The 6,000-nt window shown below is 38.9% G+C and overlaps 1 long non-coding RNA gene across 2 annotated transcripts; it reads left to right on the top strand.

The window, feature by feature from the left end:
• Positions 1–243: 243 nt before the first annotated feature.
• Positions 244–2,167, top strand: LOC131635088 (uncharacterized). 2 transcript variants are annotated; one of them, XR_009293715.1, is made up of 4 exons: positions 244–518; positions 1,461–1,528; positions 1,638–1,725; positions 1,886–2,167. It is a non-coding gene; the product is annotated as an uncharacterized LOC131635088 (long non-coding RNA). The 2 variants fall into 2 exon arrangements; XR_009293714.1 differs by having other exon boundaries at positions 1,461–1,725.
• Positions 2,168–6,000: the final 3,833 nt, after the last annotated feature.

Genomic DNA, 6,000 nt, shown 5'->3' with positions numbered 1-6,000 from the left:
AGAGAAGAAACAATTTCAAATAAAAGTAAAAATCTGTCTAATGGGGAGTGTGTTAGTAAAAAGCTGTAAGGAACTAGATCTTTGCTAATGGTGCATTTGGGCCTTGTCTGGGGGGTGGAAATAGCGGTTTCACGTGGCCCATGCAGAATGTTCACTATCAGATCAAGTTTTTATTATATTTATTTTTTATCAGGTTTTTATTACAACAGAAATTAACAATTAATAAAAAAAAAGAAAAGAAAAAGGATTGCAATAGAGAATTGGGGATTAGGGATTACTGAGTGTGGCGATTGGAATTCTCAACGTATCTTCTTCCTCGCTCTCATTCGCGAACGGCGGCGGAATGATCTCCACTTCTCCGATGAACTCAGAAACCGCTCTCCGCCTCTTCGATTCAATTCTCAGGCTCTCGTCTCAATCTCGTCTCCGATGTGTGTTGAAGGTGGTACAAAGGCGATTCAAGCGATGATTCGATGATGATGATGCTGTTGGAGACGAATCGAGCGAAATTGTTACAGGTTAGCCATTATGTTCTCTTTTTCTCATTTCTGTTACGACTTAATCTCTTCTTCTCTTTTTGATTTGTTCTTCTTCTTCTATCTTCTATTCCGTGCGCGGTTTCTTCTGTTGTTGTTGAATTATTGCGTGAGAGTGAGTGAGGTTTGGGAGAATGTGAGCTCGTAGTCGTGTGGCGTGAGAGCTGAGGGATGATGGTTGAAGATGATTGGTGAGAGGTTGAAGATTGAAGGTTCTTTGTTGATTTTCTGTGTAGAGTGATGAATGAAGATTTGTTGAACGATTGAAGGTGGTTGATGGATAGTGAAGAAGATGAATGATGAAGGTTCAGAAAGAGAGAGAGGTTGAAGATGAGAGTGGATCTGTGATGGTGATGGTGAAGGGTAGAAATGAGCGTGTAACTTGTGATTGAAGGTGGTGGATCAGTTATATAGAGATGGAGGTTCTGAGATTCAGTTAGAGAGCGAGGATGATTGAGGGCCTTTGGATTAGAGAGAATCGGTTGGGAGATGGAGGGTGAAGATTGAGTAGGTTTTTTCTGTTATTTGTTAGTTATTGATTCAGTTAGTGAATTGGTTGAGTTTGTAACAAACTGTTAGGAAAGTTAGTTTGAAGTTGGTTACAAGGCGGTTAGTAGAGGTTTGAATTTCTGTTATGTGTTACTCATGAAGGTAGTTATGGTTGGTTAGAACCCTGTTAGGAGTGTGGAGATTGGAAGTTAGTTACAGTTAGTTAGAAGTTTGGACAGTTAGGAAATTAACAGTTAGAAGTTGGGTGTGAAGAGTAAGGCTGACAGTTAGTTGAATTTTGTTATGGCTGAATGTGTGTAGGTTAAATGTGAGTTAACTGGCAGGTTTTGATATGTTTTTTGACTGACCATGAAATACGTGAACTTGACTTGAGATGGATGCGAGCTGAATGTGTCTCTTTTATGTGGATGACAGGTACCTTAAGTCGGGATGGCACACGGTTTAGAAACAAGAATCACTTGGTCAAAGCAATAGGTTTTGCAGTATGGAGCTGTTTGGTTTTTCATGACTGTCACATAACTTGTCTTTTTATTCTTTATTTCTTTTAGTATGGATCTGAATTGGTTATATTTGTGTTATGAGTGTGTGCAGGATTTGATGCTGAACTGTTGTGATTCTGTTTGGGAAAGTGGTTATGCAGGTTGCTTTTAACAAGTGAAGAAATGGCTGCAAGTTGGTGGTAAGTAATATGTATGCAGGGGCTGATTTTGAAATGCTATTTTTTGGTTAGAAGTTAGGATGAATTAGTTTGAAAATGATACGAAATGAGACTGTTTTGGTTTAGTTTGCAAAACTGTTTTGAATGAAGATAGTTGTGTGATATGGTTTGAATGTTGCAGGATTGAGATTTGGCTTCGGTTGCGTTTCGTGTAGCATTATGAAGGTTTGTGTGGAATGGGGTACGGCTTGGAGCTTTGAGGAAAAGGTTTACAAGATGGAACAAGAGATAGAATCAAGACTTTAGAACAATTTTGTATTTGAAAGGTGTAATGTGTAATTGAAATTGGATGAATGTATAGACATTTGGATCTTCTGAACTTTTGTAATGGATGAGAACCTTGGGACAATTTTTGTAATCTTGTAAATTTTCCTTTATGAATGACTTTGAATCCTTGAATTTATCTCTTGACTTTGTGGGCATCTCAACGATGTTTCTTCTGATTTTACCTCTAGATCTCAATGACATGAAGAGTGAATGAAACATGGATAATACTTGAATGAGCTTGAATCGGATGTTGAACTTTTCTTCAAGTAATAAAGCCTTTGCAACTATTCCGAATTCCTTCCACTTTATCTTCTAGTCTTATACGTTTGAGAACTTTGATTCATTTGACAAATGTAAACACAAATTTGAATTCAAAGTATTAATGGATCCAAATTCGACTTCACTTCTCAAAGAAACCTTGACTTCAATCCAATCTTCTAATCCATATCAACTTGTATGACAAGCGCCAGTAGCTGAAAGAATAGAACTAATAGAAGAGCAACCCTATGAGGAACCCTTGAAGAGAAAATATAATTTGAAGCACAGAAGAAGTGAAGATCACGGCATCTTGAATTCCGTCTTCAATTAATGGACCTAAATGAGCGCATGAACCCAAAACTTCTAATTCCTTTATTCGAGAAGCAGCTTCACGACTTTATTTGTTTGAGAAAGAATCAAAGTATTAATTTCAAGCAAATTTATTTGAATCCTTGATGAACCACCTAAATACTTGATCTCTTGAGAAGCCCTGAGTTTAATGAAGTTCATGACCAAATGCCTTGAGTTGAGAATGAGAAAACCCTAATCCAGAAAGACTTCAATGAAAGCAAAGCCACATAATCACACCTCAGATCCTCACATTTGGTAGGAAATTCCTTGCCATAAAAGTTCTTTCTTGCTAGTCTTTGATTGATACCAATGATATGCATGCATGGGTATGGATTATGACCTGAGTGATGTATGCAGATGAAATGAGAAGCCTAAACCAGTTAGAAATTAAAGGGTAGGACAAATTTGGGGTATGACAGCTGCCCCTATTTAATCATCTTAAACCTGAAGGTGAGGTTGGCGTTAGCCTTTCGAACATTCGAGGTAGAAGAAGATTAAATATCAAGACCTGAAATTTGTCCTGAAAAGATGGTGTAAGTGTTATCCTTATTTTTGTTTTTGTTTTGATATCTGCTGGGGAAAGAGAAATTTGTTTTTTTTCTGATGGAAGAATTTATGGTGAGTAATGGATTGAATGGGGATAACTTGTAACGTAGCCAAGGTGCCAATACAAGGTTCTCAATGGAAATGATTGTTGTATGAAACTGTGATTGAAAAGTATGGGTCCGACGGAATGATAGGATCTACTGACTCAGAAATGAAAAAAGATGAGGATAAGGTCAACGGACCTACGATCCACAGGAAATGAAAAAGATGAGGATAAGGTCAACGGACCTACGATCCACAGGAAATGGAAAAGATGAGGATAAGGTCAACGGACCTACGATCCAAAAGAAATGAAAAAAAGACGAGGATAAGGTCAACGGACCTACGATCCACAAGAATGAAAAAAGACGAGGATAAGGTCAACGGACCTACGATCCACAGGAAACGAAAAAGACGAGGATAAGGTTGACAGACCTACGATCCACAAGAAACGAAAAAGACGAGGATAAGGTTGACAGACCTACGATCCACGAGAATTGAAAAAGACGAGGATAAGGTCGACAGACCTACGATCCACAAGAATTGAAAAAGATGAGGATAAGGTTGACAGACCTACGATCCACAAGAATTGAAAAAGACGAGGATAAGGTTGACAGACCTACGATCCACGAGAATTGAAAAAGATGAGGATAAGGTTGACAGACCTACGATCCACAAGAATTGAAAAAGATGAGGATAAGGTTGACAGACCTACGATCCACGAGAATTGAAAAAGACGAGGATAAGGTTGACAGACCTACGATCCACGAGAATTGAAAAAGATGAGGATAAGGTTGACAGACCTACGATCCACGAGAATTGAAAAAGATGAGGATAAGGTTGACAGACCTACGATCCACAAGAATTGAAAAAGACGAGGATAAGGTTGACAGACCTACGATCCACAAGAATTGAAAAAGATGAGGATAAGGTTGACAGACCTACGATCCACGAGAATTGAAAAAGATGAGGATAAGGTTGACAGACCTACGATCCACGAGAATTGAAAAAGATGAGGATAAGGTTGACAGACCTACGATCCACAAGAATTGAAAAAGATGAGGATAAGGTTGACAGACCTACGATCCACAAGGAGATTATTGGAAACACTTAGGCTGGGGATTGAGAAAACTAAGTATCGGCACCGTGGGTGGAGGAGATTTGTAATGGAGTAGCAGATATCAATTAGAGTTTGTAAAGACAACTTTTTACGTGGGGAAGTATCTTCGTCTTGATTGGGGGATGATTTGCATTATCTGGCTTATGCTTTGTATGCATGTTTCACTTTTTCTATAGCGTAATGATCCGACTTTACGGATATGCTACGCTTTTTGAGGATGCAATGTTATATGCAATGAATACTATATGCAGAATGCCAAATAAAGGCATTAGTGATGTAAACACCAGGGAGAATCCCCTTAGTGTTAAGGACCACGTGGAGGTGCCAATAGATATTGGAATTTGATTTGTAGGATGCACCTTCTTTGACTTGAAGAAAAATTCTGACTTTTCACCATGTGCCACTGCTTGGAGGATTTTCAGCTTAAGGAGATTCCCTTGATTCACCATGTTGGGGATGAGAAATCTAGATAAGGAGCCTTGGTTAAGGAAGTAGGACGACTCCTAGGAGAAATAAACTCCTATGCTCGAGGAATGGAACAAACTCTTGGGGGAAATAGACTCCATGCTTGGGGAGAGACCAAGATTCTAGGAGAAATAAACTCCTATGATTAGGGAGAGGACAATAAAGATCAGAAGATCGTGCCCCAAGTTTCATGACCCATGAAGGAAATTGCCCCTGTGGATCCTTGGAGAGATTTGCCGAATCTCGACGTAACTGCTCCAGATTGGTTGAACTCAAGAGAGATTCCTCGACTTGATTGCCCCAGATTGATCAGAGCTTGAAGAGATTTATCGACATGATATCGACATGATTGCCCCAGATTGGGTACATCTTATTAGAATCCTCAAGCCTTCGTTGTTTTGAAGTCAAACAAACATGGAAACAACTCTACCACGCTCAACGGAGTCTTCAAACTCTTCCCTTCAAGGTAATCAGGGAAAGCATCAACTATTCATGCCCAACAGAGTTCTTTAGAGAACCTTCCCCTTGATGGTCAGCATTTGGAATGATTAGCTTTTACTCCTCGGAGTTCTCAAGTCTCTTGTACTTTGATATGATCAAGTTGCTCACTGATTCTCATTCTTGAAAATTTCCTTGATGTTAAGCACATATTTGTATGCAAAAGAATGTTAATTCTAAGAATGATGATTCTAATGCAAAGTGTATGTTAGCCTTGAAGTTTTAAACTCTTTTATTGAAATGAGGTTGCGACCTCTTGTGAATGGATCACTAGTTGACACAACCTCGATTTTTTGCATATGGAAGATAAAGCAAACGTACGATACCAGCATGGATATGAGTCTCGCTTCATTGGGAGTCAGTTAAACGCTATCTCTTGGGAGTGTGCTTTCAAAATAACCCTACTTCAATTAGGACTTTTGAGGGTTGTAACTTGGCCAGGTTCACGGTTTTTTTAAAAAACAAAGGATTTTTAGGCTCGAAATTATTTGGTACCCACCCCCTTCATGATGTTCTCCATTCCTAGGTTCAATTAACTCGACATGAGTGTTCGTTCCTCACAAGGAATTTGGAATGGTTGAGGAATCAATGAGGTTTTTTGGACATGGCAGTCACTTCATCTTGCATTTTTGGTGTCTGATCACACGACTTTGTTCTTTTGATAAGGATTTTTATTTTGTAATCCTTATTTT

This window comes from Vicia villosa, unplaced genomic scaffold (genome assembly GCF_029867415.1).
Source record: "Vicia villosa cultivar HV-30 ecotype Madison, WI unplaced genomic scaffold, Vvil1.0 ctg.001422F_1_1_2_unsc, whole genome shotgun sequence".
In the NCBI taxonomy this organism is placed as follows: domain Eukaryota; kingdom Viridiplantae; phylum Streptophyta; class Magnoliopsida; order Fabales; family Fabaceae; genus Vicia; species Vicia villosa.
Note: the sequence above shows the minus strand (reverse complement) of the source record. Positions and strands in the feature narration are given on the sequence as shown.